This window comes from Palaemon carinicauda, chromosome 22, assembly GCF_036898095.1.
Source record: "Palaemon carinicauda isolate YSFRI2023 chromosome 22, ASM3689809v2, whole genome shotgun sequence".
In the NCBI taxonomy this organism is placed as follows: domain Eukaryota; kingdom Metazoa; phylum Arthropoda; class Malacostraca; order Decapoda; family Palaemonidae; genus Palaemon; species Palaemon carinicauda.
This window is the reverse complement of record NC_090746.1, coordinates 90,783,603-90,797,932: the sequence shown is the minus strand read 5'-3', so window position 1 is coordinate 90,797,932 and position 14,330 is coordinate 90,783,603.

The window sequence follows — 14,330 nt, the reverse complement described above, 5'->3', positions numbered from 1 at the left end:
CCTCTAAGAGTGGACCTTCTGCGTCAACCTCACGTAAAGAAGGTACACCCAAACCTCCACGCTCTTCGTCTGACTGCCTTCAGACTATCGAAAGACTCTCAAGAGCTAGAGGCTTTTCGAAGGAGGCAGCCAGAGCGATTGCCAGAGCAAGGAGGACATCCACTCTCAGAGTCTATCAGTCTAAATGGGAAGTCTTCCGAAACTGGTGCAAGGCCAATGCAGTTTCCTCAACCAGTACCACTGTAACCCAGATTGCTGACTTCCTGTTACATCTAAGGAATGTTAGATCCCTTTCAGCTCCTACGATCAAGGGTTACAGAAGTATGTTGGCAGCGGTTTTCCGCCACAGAGGCTTGGATCTTTCCACCAACAAAGATCTGCAGGACATCCTTAGGTCTTTTGAGACCTCAAAGGAACGTCGGTTGTCCACTCCAGGCTGGAATCTAGACGTGGTCCTAAGGTTCCTTATGTCATCTAGATTTGAACCGCTCCAATCAGCCTCTTTTAAGGACCTCACATTAAAAACTCTTTTCCTCGTATGCCTAGCAACAGCTAAAAGAGTAAGTGAGATCCACGCCTTCAGCAGGAACATAGGTTTCACATCGGAAACGGCTACATGTTCCTTGCAGCTCGGTTTTTTGGCTAAAAACGAGCTTCCTTCACGTCCTTGGCCTAAATCGTTCGAGATCCCTAGCCTGTCCACTTGGTGGGGAACGAACTGGAGAGAGTACTTTGCCCAGTCAGAGCTCTTAGGTACTATCTAAGAAGGTCAAAACCTTTACGAGGACAATCAGAAGCCTTATGGTGTGCTGTCAAGAAGCCTTCGCTACCAATGTCTAAGAACGCAGTTTCTTACTACATCAGGCTTCTGATTAGAGAAGCTCATTCTCATCTGAAGGAAGAAGACCTTGCTTTGCTGAAGGTAAGGACACATGAAGTGAGAGCTGTGGCTACTTCAGTGGCCTTCAAACAGAACCGTTCTCTGCAGAGTGTTATGGATGCAACCTATTGGAGAAGCAAGTCAGTGTTCGCATCATTCTATCTCAAAGATGTCCAGTCTCTTTACGAGAACTGCTACACCCTGGGACCATTCGTAGCAGCGAGTGCAGTAGTAGGTGAGGGCTCAGCCACTACATTCCCATAATCCCATAACCTTTTTAACCTTTCTCTTGATTACTTTTATTGTTGTTTTTGGGTTGTACGGTCGGCTAAGAAGCCTTCCGCATCCTGGTTGATTTGGCGGGTGGTCAATTCTTTCTTGAGAAGCGCCTAGGTTAGAGGTTGTGATGAGGTCCTTTAGTATGGGTTGCAGCCCTTTATACTTCAGCACCTAAGAGTCGTTCAGCATCCTAAGAGGACCGCTACGCTCAGTAAGGAAGACGTACTTAATAAAGGCAGAGTAATGGTTCAAGTCGACTTCCTTACCAGGTACTTATTTATTTTATATTTGTTATTTTGAATAACTAATAAAATGAAATACGGGATACTTAGCTTCTTTGTTAACATGTATGCTGGTCTCCACCCACCACCCTGGGTGTGAATCAGCTACATGATCATCGGGTAAGATTAATATTGAAAAATGTTATTTTCATTAGTAAAATAAATTTTTGAATATACTTACCCGATGATCATGAATTAAAGGACCCGCCCTTCCTCCCCATAGAGAACCAGTGGACCGAGGAGAAAATTGAGGTCTTGTTGACAAGAAGTACTTGAGTACCTGACCACAGATGGCGCTGTTGAGCACACCCCCACCTGGATAGCGATCACTGGCGTATCCCGACCGTAGATTTCTGTCGGGCAACGGAGTTGACAGCTACATGATCATCGGGTAAGTATATTCAAAAATTTATTTTACTAATGAAAATAACATTTTCATTATCAAGATAAGATAAGTGCTTTCAAGGTGTGCAGCATTATTTAGGTAATTACTGCTGTGTGCATAGAAGCCATTTAGTATTATTTGTATTTCTCAAATAGCAGTACAGTATTGGTTCATATAAAGAGGTTTATCTCTCAATATATTCTTATTGTGCAATTATATGTCTTCTTTTCTGTTTAATTTTCCTGGATCTATAACTTGTATAAGTAAAAAAGTTCCCAGGTTATTATTTTGATAGTGCCCCTGATCACACTTATTTAACCTTTCAGTGATCCTTTCCTCTTATCTACATTTTCCTACTTCCATAAAGATGCACATGCTGTATTCCTACGCTTTCTATATGAGTAAACATATTATTACAGGGATGAAAGCTTGTTGTGTATTGAAAGTCATGAATGTAATATCACATTGAAGGCAGTACTTAGTAAATCGCAGTAAATGTAATAATATGGTGGGGACATTGAACAGGGTAAGTGTACAGTAAATGTAATAATATGTGGGTGTACAGTATCTTGCTTTATTTCACAATTCTCAAAGGTTATAGAAGTATAGAAACAATGATGTTTCAGGAAATGAAGAACACAATACTGCTTTCCAAAATTATATTACAAACTAAGCATGAATAATAATCCTCGACACGTTTCTTACCTTAGCTTTGTCTGGCACTTGTGTTTGGTGGGTTTTAAAACATTCCAGCCTCAAGAATTGGAATTTGCAGCCCAAAGAATAGGAAATTATAGAAATTCTGAAATCAGAGAAAAACTTATTACTTTTTTGAGAGAATTTACCCATGAAAGAAAATTTTTAATCATATGTTTCAAAACTATTTTTAAAAAGTGCAAAATTAAAAAATAATTGATAAAAAGTTTTCCTGAAACCTATATCACAATCTTGTTATAAGTATGAAATTAAAGTTTTTCCTGAAACCTATATCACAATCTTGTTATAAGTATGAAATTAAAAAGATGAGGCAAATACACTGTACAAAGATTTCCTTCATTCAAGAATTGATTTAACATAATGATATTCATAATTAAATCATTAACCCAGTCAAAATATTGTTGGTTGGTGATTATTAGTCCATCAGTGAATGATGGAAAAGATACTTTTGAACTATATCCAAGAAATCTTTAAATGAATAGTTATCTTGTTTCTCAAATATAGTTTTAGAGGCAACATAATGATTATTCAAAGGTATTAGAATTCATTTGTCTAAAAATAAGACTGGAAAGTCAGTTATAGGTCTCAATACTAATTTTTTATTCGTTTCAACCTTAAGAATTGTTATTTACTTTTAAATACATTATATCTTAATGATGCTTAAAATGACAAGACTGAAATTATGTCTACTGTGTAACACTCCCGGATTTTAGGGTTATTTTTTATTTTTATGTACAGGTACCATTCTACTTGGAAACATCTCTGTATTAGTTTCAAATAAATTTTACTTGGTGTTTGTCGTGATTGTTCTTATTGTTGAACCTTCAATTGAAAATGGGATTTTTCAATATTAATCTTACCCGATGATCATGTAGCTGTCAACTCTGTTGCCCGACAGAAATCTACGGTCGGGATACGCCAGCGATCGCTATACAGGTGGGGGTGTACACAACAGCGCCATCTGTGAGTAGGTACTCAAGTACTTCTTGTCAACAAGAACTCAATTTTTCCTCTGTCGTGCCACCGGCAAGACTTACTAATACGCCGTCCCTAACTGGATTTGTTTTCACAACTTTTTGGTGAAGTACACTATTCCAGTTTTGAGCTTTCGCTATGCAGGGGTTTTATCTTCATTTCAAAACTTGAACTCGTTTTGGATAGATTTTATTATGGTGACGAAGAGAGTATGGACTCTCTTTCACTTTTAAATGGCCGACCCTTCCCTTAGACGGAAGTGTTGGTGTCGAAGAGAGTATAGACTCTCTTTCACTTTAATGACCCACCCTTCCCTTAGACGGAAGTGTGTTTAGGTTTTTGGTAATTTTGCTTAACAAAGTTATAGATTTATTTTATATCTCTCCGCCATTTATAGGCCTCTTCGATTAACTTTCCATTTATTATAAACTTATAAAAATTAATTTTTATGTTTGTTTATATGCGACCTTTCCTAATAGTAGGCGGTCCTTACTTGGAACCGAAGTTAATTAACATTGAGCCCGTCATATCGTTTTTCCTGTTAAGAATTTATGTTATTTTAATTTTAATGTTTTTGAAAGAATTTCTTTGATAGTCTCGTACTGTTTTCAAAGTTGAACTAACGTTTAGTTTAGTCTCCGAAGTTGTTGACGTTCAGAACGTTCAACTTGCGCTCTATCGTTACGATAGAGAGAGAGTATTTCACGGTTTCACGTTGCAGTAAGAGTAAACCGATTCTAGCGTTTCGTTCATTCTTTCTTAGCTTAAATGGTTTTAATTCTAATAAAGGAACTTTTTATTTGGGAAACCTTTCAGTTTTTTTCCTTTAACAAATAATATGTTTTAACGATATATAATTGGGCTCATCTCTCAGGTTCTAAGTCAAGAGAGATAGAGACGGAGGGAGAGAGAGGAGGATAAACGTTTCGTTCAAGCGGGTAACGTTGTTCTCGTTTTTTACTCTTCTCCCTAGTCGCTATAGGGGAAGAAGGTAAAACGTTTCTAGAGTTTTATTCTTGTTCCCAGGCTTTATGCGGTGAGAGATTTTAAACGTAGTTTATTTGATCTAGTGTTTAGTCTCTTTTCCAGCCACTGAATTCTTTATCTTTCATTATGTTTTTCTGTTACATTGTAAAACTTTTTCGCAATTACTACCTTTTAATGAAGGATAGGATTGCGTGTTTCAGGTACAAACCATTTAAAGTTTCGAGTTCAGTGAAATAAGTGCAAACAGAAAATCAAAAGTGATAAAGTGATATGCGCAAAGTGTTACAGTGTTGCGTTTGAGGGTTCGTTTGTTCGTGCCAGTTGTTCACCTTGTCCGATACCTCTTACAAGCTCCCAAGCCCAGGGGAGAAGTAATGTCGAAGGACTTATGGGTTCCACAGGTCTTGATCGACGAACAAACGTTTCCCTCCGTGGTTTCGGGTGTATCTACACACGTTGCCGACGTGATCACCCCACCCACACAAAGACGAGAGAGCCCATTTATTCCTCGTCTGCGGAAGAGGTTTCTCGCAGAAACCATGGACCAAATCTTGCAGCTTTTAAGTGCAAGTCGGTCCCTTCCGCGCAAGTCCAACGGCCTAGGTGTAGCCACTGGGTCAGTTCGGACTCGCTGCAGTACGACAACTGCACACCTCCCAAGAGAGGCAAGGTGGTACCGCAACAGGCAGTAACTCCGTCTGTTGCCGCACCAGCTGTTTTAGACCCTCAGTCACAACGGACAGTAGCTCCGTTTGTTGTTGTCTTTCATAGACCTTAGTGGTCCATGCTGCAGACTATACAGTCTCAGCTTGCTCCTTCATGCAGGAGTATCGTGCTGGAAGGTTGACAATGCACCTGTTAACCTACAACCCGCCGAGGTTGTGCGCTCAGCAGATACTGCGGCTGCCTGCTCCCACACTCCACCTGTGAGAGCTCCACCACCGATGCGCAGTCCACCCTGCCAGACGCATGTTCTTGCTGCACCATCTGCTAACATGCGTGAGCTACCGCATCAGCAGTGGGAAGGTTCTGTAGAGCTGCCGGGTTCCAGCACTATGCGGCATTCTCCGCAGCCCATGCAGCATGCTCTGCATACCTTACAGCATGCTCCGCATACCATGCAGCATGAGCCGCATACCTTACAGCATGCTCCGCATACCATACCGCATGCTCCTCAACCCACCGCAGCCCCTCCCACGCACCAGCACTCTGCTTTTGTTGTTGCCAGCTCCCACACTCCGACTGCGGAGAAGGTTGACGATGCACCCGTGGGCCTACACCTCCCACGGTTGTGCGCCCGGCATGGCTTCCTGCTCTCACACTCTTGTTGTGAGAGCTCCTCCACCCATGCACAGTCTACCCTGCCAGATGTATGATGACTCCCACACACAGAGCACTCCGTTGCCGTGCGTGAGCTACCACAAGCTGCCGTGTTTTGACACGGTGTGTCAGCCTCCGCAACACACTGTGGTTACCGCCACTCGCCCGCAGCAAACTAGTCAGTCAGGAGTTGAGGCTTCCCCACACAACTTTGGTTGTTGCCAACTCACAGACTGTCAAACAGTTACATGACGTTGCCTTCTGGTCTGCTACTTATACACCAGTGCTGTATGTCCTCACGCTCCTGTTGTGGTTGACAGTTCAGTTTTTGACAGTTCACAGACTGTCAAGCAGTTTCATAACGTTGCCTTCTGGTCTGCTGCTTTTGCACCAGTGAAACCCTCACTGAGAGATGAGAAAGTGCTGTTCTCCCTCCTTCTGATATTCCCCTGAGGACTCTGTCATTTGGAGAGGAGCCTTAAGCTGCTTAGCCTCCTATGGACTTTTATTTAAGCACACATGCTTCCAGGGAGGGTAAATGGTTCCGCTTCAGTCGCTAACCCCGTCTGTTGCCACACCTGCTCCCATAGACCTTGGGCTTTGTTGCAAGACATGCAGTCCAAGCTTAGTCCTTGATAGAGGATTTTTTACGGAGAAGACCCTTCTTGCCAACGACCTTCCTACCGGTTGGTTGTACGCCCTGTTGACGCTGAGGTATCCTACTCACGTCCGCCAGTTGAGATGGTTCCTCCACCGGTGCGACCCAGTGTGGGTTGCCAGTCGCACGTTGATGTTATGCTACTCTCGGAGGTGGTTGTGGACGTTCAGTGTGTCACTGGGAAGACGTTCAACAACCAGCAGAGGTGACTTGTTGTGACGCAGTGCGGCAACCTCAGCAACCCGATAAGGGGTTGTCTGTACTACCCAGACAGTCTAAACAGTTTCGGGTTGTCGCTGTACTTCCTCGCTTCCCCATGGTTGACAGTTCACAGACTGTGCAGCAGTACCATGATCTTGTGTCCGGCTCCGTCACGCATCCACCAGTGCGACCGGATTCAGCGAGTCAGACGTTGCCCACTCCGTTGCCGTTTCCTCATCAGTTTCGGATGAGGAACCCTCTGATGAGGACATGGCTGAACAAGAAGATCAATCCCCAGCCCTGCTATCCATCCAGAAGATGCTGAAGAAGGAATACGGCCCTGTCAGGCTGTGGATGAGTCTGGTTAGGACACTGTCATCCGTGGTGCAATTGGTGTCACTTGGAAGACTACACCTCCGTCCTCTTCGGTTTCATCTAGCTCTTCACTGGAAAAGGACAAGACGCTAGAAGCGGTCTCGATCCCGGTTTCCGGAAGATAAGTCTGGTCTAACCTGAGGAAAGGACTTTATCAACCTTTTATAGGGTCTTCCCCTGACTGTTCAGACTCCCAACCACGTTCTCTTCTCAGACGCATCGGACGTAGGCTGGGGTGCGACCTTAGGCGGTAGAGAATGCTCGGGATTATGGAACTCGCATCAAAGGACAATGCATTTTAACTGCAAGAAGCTTCTGGCAGTACGTCTGACCTGGAAAAGCTTCAGGTCTCTCCTTCAAGACAAAGTAATGGAGGTCAACACGGACAACTCCCTGCTTTGATGTTCATCTCCTAGCAAGGAGGGACCTACTCTCTGACATGGTGCGAGTTCGCTAGTGACCTCCTCTCCTGTTCAACAGGTCTAGACTTTTCACTAGTAACAAATTTCTTCTAAGGCAACTTGAATGTCTTAGCAGTTTGTCTCAGTAGGAAGGGACAATAATTCCAACATATTGGACCCTCCACAGAGATGTATGCAAGAGACTTTGGGTCACCTGGGGCCAGCCAACCATAGATCTCTTCGCAACCTCGATGTCCAAGAGGCTCTCAATACTTTGCTCACCTATCCCGGACCCAGCAGTGGTTCTTTTAGATGCCTTTCTACTAGATTAGTCTCATCTAGATCTATATGCATTCCCTCCGTTCTAGATTGTCAACAAGGTACTGCAGAAGTTCGCCTCTCACGTTGGGACAAAGTTGACACTAGTTGCTTCCCTCTGGCCCGCGAGAGAATAACTTACCGAGGTACTTCGATGGCTAGTAGACGTTCCCAGAACTCTTCCCCTAAGGGTGGACCTGCTACGTCTGCCACGCGTAAGAAGGTACTCCAAGGCCTCCACGCTCTTCGTCTCACTGCCTTCAGAGTATCGAAAGACTCTCGAGAACTAGAGGTTTTTCGAAGGAGGCAACCAGAGCGATTGTTAGAGCAAGGAGAACATCCACCCTTAGAGTCTACCAATCGAAGTGGGAAATCTTCCTAAACTGGTGCAAGTCAGTATCCGTATCCTCGACCAGTACCTCTGTAACTCAAATAGCTGACTTCCTCTTATATCTGAGAAAAGAGCGATATCTTTCAGCTCCCACTTTCAAGGGTTACAGAAGCATGTTGGCATCAGTCTTCCGTCACAGAAGCTTAGATCTTTTTAACAATAAAGATCTACAGGACCTCCTTAAGTCTTTTGAGACCACGAAGGAGCGTCGTTTGGTTACACCTGGTTGGAATTTAGACGTGGTTCTAAGATTCCTTATGTTAGACAGGTTCGAACCACTTCAATCAGCCTCCCTGAAAGATCTCACCTTTAAGACTCTTTTCCTGATATGCCTTACCAGCTAAAAGAGTCAGTGAGATTCATGCCTTCAGCAAGAACATCGGATTTTCATCCGAAACGGCTACATGTTCTACATCTTGGTTTTCTAGCCAAACACGAGCTGCCTTCTCGGCCTTGACCAATATCGTTCGTTATTCCAAACTTATCGATATGGTTGGAAATGAACTAGAAAGAGTATTATGTCCTGTAGAGCTCTTAAGTTCTATTTTAAAAACCTTTACGAGGCCCGTCTGAAGCTTTATGGTGTTCAGTTAAGAATTCATCTTTGCCTATGTCAGAGAATTCTTTATCCTATTATTTTCAGACTGTTAATACGAGAAGCTCATTCCCTTCTGAATGAGGAAGACCAAGCTTGGCTGAAGGTAAGGACACACGAAGTTAGAGCTATCACAACTTCCGTGACCTTTTAATAAAATAGATCTCTGCAAAATATTTTCGACGCAACCTTTTGGAAAAGCTAATCAGTGTTCGCGTTTTTTATCTTAAGAATGTCCAGTCTCTTTACGAGAACTGCTACACTCTGGGACCATTCGTAGCAACGAGTGCAGTAGTGGTGGGGGCTCCACCACTACAATTCCCTAATTCCAGAACCTTTTTAATCTTTCTCTTGAAATATTTCTGGGTTGTCCGGAAGGCTAAGAAGCCTTCCGCATCCTGGTTGATTTGGCGGGTGGTCAAATTCTTTCTTGAGAAGCGCCTAGATTAGAGGTTGTGATGAGGTCCTTTAGTATGGGTTGCAGCCCTTCATACTTCAGCACCTAGGAGTCGCTCAGCATCCTAAGAGGATCGCTAGGCTCAGTAAGGAAGACGTACTTAAAAAGGCAGAGTAATGGTTCAAGTCGACTTCCTTACCAGGTACTTATTTATTTTATGTTTGTTATTTTGAATAACGGCTAAAATAAGATACGGGATACTTAGCTTCTTTGTTAACATGTATGCTGGTCTCCACCCACCACCCTGGGTGTGAATCAGCTACATGATCATCGGGTAAGATTAATATTGAAAAATGTTATTTTCATTAGTAAAATAAATTTTTGAATATACTTACCCGATGATCATGAATTTAAGGACCCGCCCTTCCTCCCCATAGAGAACCAGTGGACCGAGGAGAAAATTGAGTTCTTGTTGACAAGAAGTACTTGAGTACCTACTCACAGATGGCGCTGTTGTGTACACACCCACCTGTATAGCGATCGCTGGCGTATCCCGACCGTAGATTTCTGTCGGGCAACAGAGTTGACAGCTACATGATCATCGGGTAAGTATATTCAAAAATTTATTTTACTAATGAAAATAACATTTTATAATAATTTTTTTTATATAAGTTGCTGAGAGCGTTTGCCTTTAAAAATGCCATCCCACATACATAATATGTATGTCTGAATGTGTAGTCACTGATAGATTACTGAATGATTGCTTGAATTTTAAAATAAGTTACTATCAATGAGTAAAAGTCTAGAAATTTGAATTTTTATTTCTCTACAGTCAAATGCTCTTATTCTTTAGTCTTTTTTTAAAGATATTGTATAAAATTGTAAGTCTATATTCCTTATTTTTTTCTTTTCGTCTTGTCCTTGTAAAGTATTTGTTCACTGGTTTGAGATCCTTATTGTCATTTTCATGATCATATATATTTATACAGTAAAACTTTATACGCTGATTCACTAACCACTGATTTACCTATACTTCATGCTGTTGAACTATTGATGCCATTATTATGAAAATATGCACTGGAAATTCACTTAATAGAGACCACTGAACTAGAAGCACTGGGAATTTTTTTTTTAAATCCGGTGCCATTACATCTGCACTCAGTAGAGTAGGCTGCAGTAAAGTCATGTTTCAAGTACAGTCTAGGTGATGTTCTTTTTTGCAGTATATCCTTTTCATTTATCTTTTCTATTATTCGTGCATTTTTGCAGTTCATTTCAGTTTATTCATTTTATGCTTATTCCCTTCGTTATTCTGTATTATCATTATGCCCATTTTTATTTCTTATCCTTATTCCCTCTTACTTAGTATAGACCTCTATATTCTAGCTGTATTAATTGGATTTAATGCAGATTTTCTATAAACGAATTTACTGCATAAAATTTTCTTTCACTCTGTTATTATAAATAAAATGTTTTGCACTCCAGCACAGACATCACCCTTATTGCTATTTTTTAATACCCGCTCCTCAGCTCTGCAGACCTGAGTAAGTGAGGTAAAAAGAAGATTGGTTGTTTGTGAAAGAAATTATTTATTATATTAACATTCAACTCGAAAAGTGAAAAGAAATTCCCCTTTTCTTTTCTTTCAATAGATGTCCCTATATGCCTCTAGGAAAGTAATGAGAGACACTAGCGGTTAGTGGCAAGAAACAAAGTGCCGGGTGCTCGTTATTCGTTTCTAAGTTGAAACTACAGTATTCCCTATCCTCTTGAGATCTCAAGTCAGTAGCCATGAATATGAACATCGGGTAAGTATAACAATAACTAATTTTATTATTAGATTTCAATTTATTTCTGTGAATCTTCTCTGATGTTCATATTGCTGACTCCCACACTGATGGAGTTGAGACACCAGTCGAGGAAAGAGATAGGTCAAATGATGAAAAGTCTAGATTCAACTGGTCTAGATTAATGGTAACAAACCATCTCCTAAATATGGGACTCAAGATTGTTTTCTAAAGATATTTGAAATATTTTGAAAATAAGAAAGTTTCAAATCAACTGAACTGAAAAAAGTTAAGAGATCATATCGTCAGTAGCCACTATAGGACCTAGAGACCAATATTCTTGGTAAGAACACAGGATTTTTCAAGATAATGTTTAACGAAGACCAGCATAGTGCACCATTGTACTGTGGCTAAAATTTTTCTAAAGAAAGATTGGTTCCTAATATCCTGAACCGTAACCTTTGAGGCTCTTATAAGATTGGGGTCCAATTCTTTGTGAGATTCTATGACCAAACTTTTAACTAGAAATGACATTGCATATTTTAACAGAGGACAATTTGGAATTCTAATCCCACAGAGCCAATGAGGGACACTACCTCTAATATTCATAGTTTCTTAAAAAAATATTGAACGGCTCTTACTAGACAAGGAAATATATTTCCTGAGGAAATGCCTACAACCATTTCCAAAGACAGGAAGTGATAAAATTTTGACAGTCTCTTTGTCTTAAAGTAACTTTTGCTCTGAAAGATGTCAAAAGAGATAAAAGAGCTTGCAGTTTGTTATGTGTTTAGCTGAAGCCAATGCTTATAGGAAAAGTTCTTTAGCCATGAAGTCTATATGTGAAAGATTTTCCAACGGCTCAAAAATACTGTAAAAACACATCCAAATAAAAAATTGACCTGAATACCAAAGGCATTTTTAATGCTGAAAGCTTTAGATACGAGGGATGTTCATTAAAGATTTCCCTTGACCCACTTAGGATTATTATATCTGATTGAAATTTCACTTGTGTATTGGTACATTAGTGTATAGATCACATGATAATTTGCAGCACTGAACTGACATCCCTTCCTTTTTTACAGATATTAAATTGAAGTAAGGTGTGACTATGGACCCAGACGAGTACTGAACAGTGATCAGGGGGTCTGTATTCAAAAGGTTGCACGCTGAAACAGACCTTTGATGAAATTAAACAAATTTATTGAGATACTGCCCCATCATATGATGTGAAACACTGGCATTGCCAGTTCAAGTGTGGCTGAACATCTGTCAAAACAGCACCTGTTCCTGGATGCCCCCATTGTGCCATTGATGAAGAAACCATGCATCATGTAGAGGCTGCCATTTTGGAAGACCACCATATAACTGTTAGTCAATTAGCACAAATTGTGAAGATAAGTGTAGGGTTTATGGAAAAAAATAATTCAGGATCATTTGCACATGCATAAGGTGTCTGCACGGTGGATTCCCAGGCTCCTTCCTTCTTTTTTGAAACAGGAACGAGTGAATTGCTCAAAGGCTCTTTTGGACATGTCACCAAAACCAGGAAGCCTTTTTGACAGAATTATCACACAGGATGAAACATGAGTTTATCACTATGATCCTGAGACTAAAGTCCAGTCTATGAAGTGGAAGCACTTTGACTCATCACCACCAAAGAAGGCAAGAGTACAACCCTCTGCAGGGAAGGTCATACTTAACATCTTTTGGGACCAGCAAGTAGCGATGACAGATTTCCTGGCCAAGGGTACCCCAGTAATTGGGACTTATTATGCTTCACTACTGCATAAATTGCAAGAATCCATCAAACTCAAAAGGTGCAAGACAATGCTGCAGTCCACAACTCTCATATTGCACCCCCATTATTCTCTTGACCTGGCACCATCCGACTTTTACGTCTTTCCAAACATGCAGTTATTTTTTAAGGGAACATATTTTCCAGATGATGAGACACTGATTTCCAAGGTGGAATCGTGGCTTGAGGTTCAAACCACCGACTTTTACAAACAAGGTCTCCAGTGTTGAATAAAACAATGTGAAAAATGCATAACCCTGGGAGGACCCTGTGTAGAGAAACACTGATAACTACCAAATTTTGTATATCTATGTCTGTTGGAAGTCAGCCAGTTTCCAAAGTCCCTGAATGTTTTTCAGATCCGCTAAATAATGGCAAAGGATGGGAATGTGTAAAAATCTAGATTTGTTTAGTATGTAACAGGGCATCTACCTCCTATGATAAGGAATCCAGAACAAGAGAACAAGAAACTTTATCTTTTTACGGTGAGGTTGTAAACATACGTTCGAGTGATCCCATCATTTACAAATTTCTAAACACTTTCAGATATAGCAACCATTTGTTTAGAAGAACGACTTTCTGCTTATCTGAACTTTTTATTTACTCAAAACACTAATATGATCATGAAACGTACTTCCAACTTCAAAGAGAGGGACGATGCCTATTCACTTGTAACAAGATTTCTAAAGTTAAAATTGTCTCAGGCACAAAACAGAAGGCAGATCAAAATCCCCCGAAAACCATTCTTATGTACAACAGCACAGAGTTTTCTAACAAAGCCAGAACAACAGGTAGGTTTTTATTCCCATATCCAACTGAGCAGCTATTTTATCAGTTAAATCTGCATCTAAAACTGCCCCTGAAATAATAGAAATGAAAGAAAGATTGCAAATCAGACTGTACACCACTGATACATATGCCTGTTCTCTTTTCTTAATTATAAAATATCCAAAGATCGATACAGATTCGGAAGCCCATCTCAACTCAACTGATCTCCAGAAAAGTTCAGATAATCCAAAATCAAATTGAAATCTTAAACATCTGCAAATTTATTCAAATTTGTCCAAATCCACAACTCCCCTTGGTTCTGAATGTGGTGTGGTACAGTGGTGGCGACATATATGTGGAAAGATGAAACAGCCATCTTCTTCCCTATCACCAATGGTTTCTTATCTAACTTTATATTATCAAATGAAAATGAACATTGAACACCTAAAACTAATTACTGTATCTAGAGTTAACCTCATTTAGGTGATTGGCCTCTTAAAGTAACAAATGCCGTAAATTGATTAACTTTTATTTGAAGTTAAAACCTTCAAACTAATTGTAGGCTATATATATACAGGTATATATATATATATATATATATATATATATATATATATATATATATATATATATATATATATATATATATATTACATATAGTTAAATGATAGCATTACAGGTTGGTGTGGGATAAGGTGTTCATTAAGCACTCCTTGCAACAAATCCAAAACAGTACTACATTCATGTGTGGTACTTGGGACATCCATGACCGCTATAGGGGTAAGCAGGAGAGAAGAACCAAATCGCCTTCTTGAGA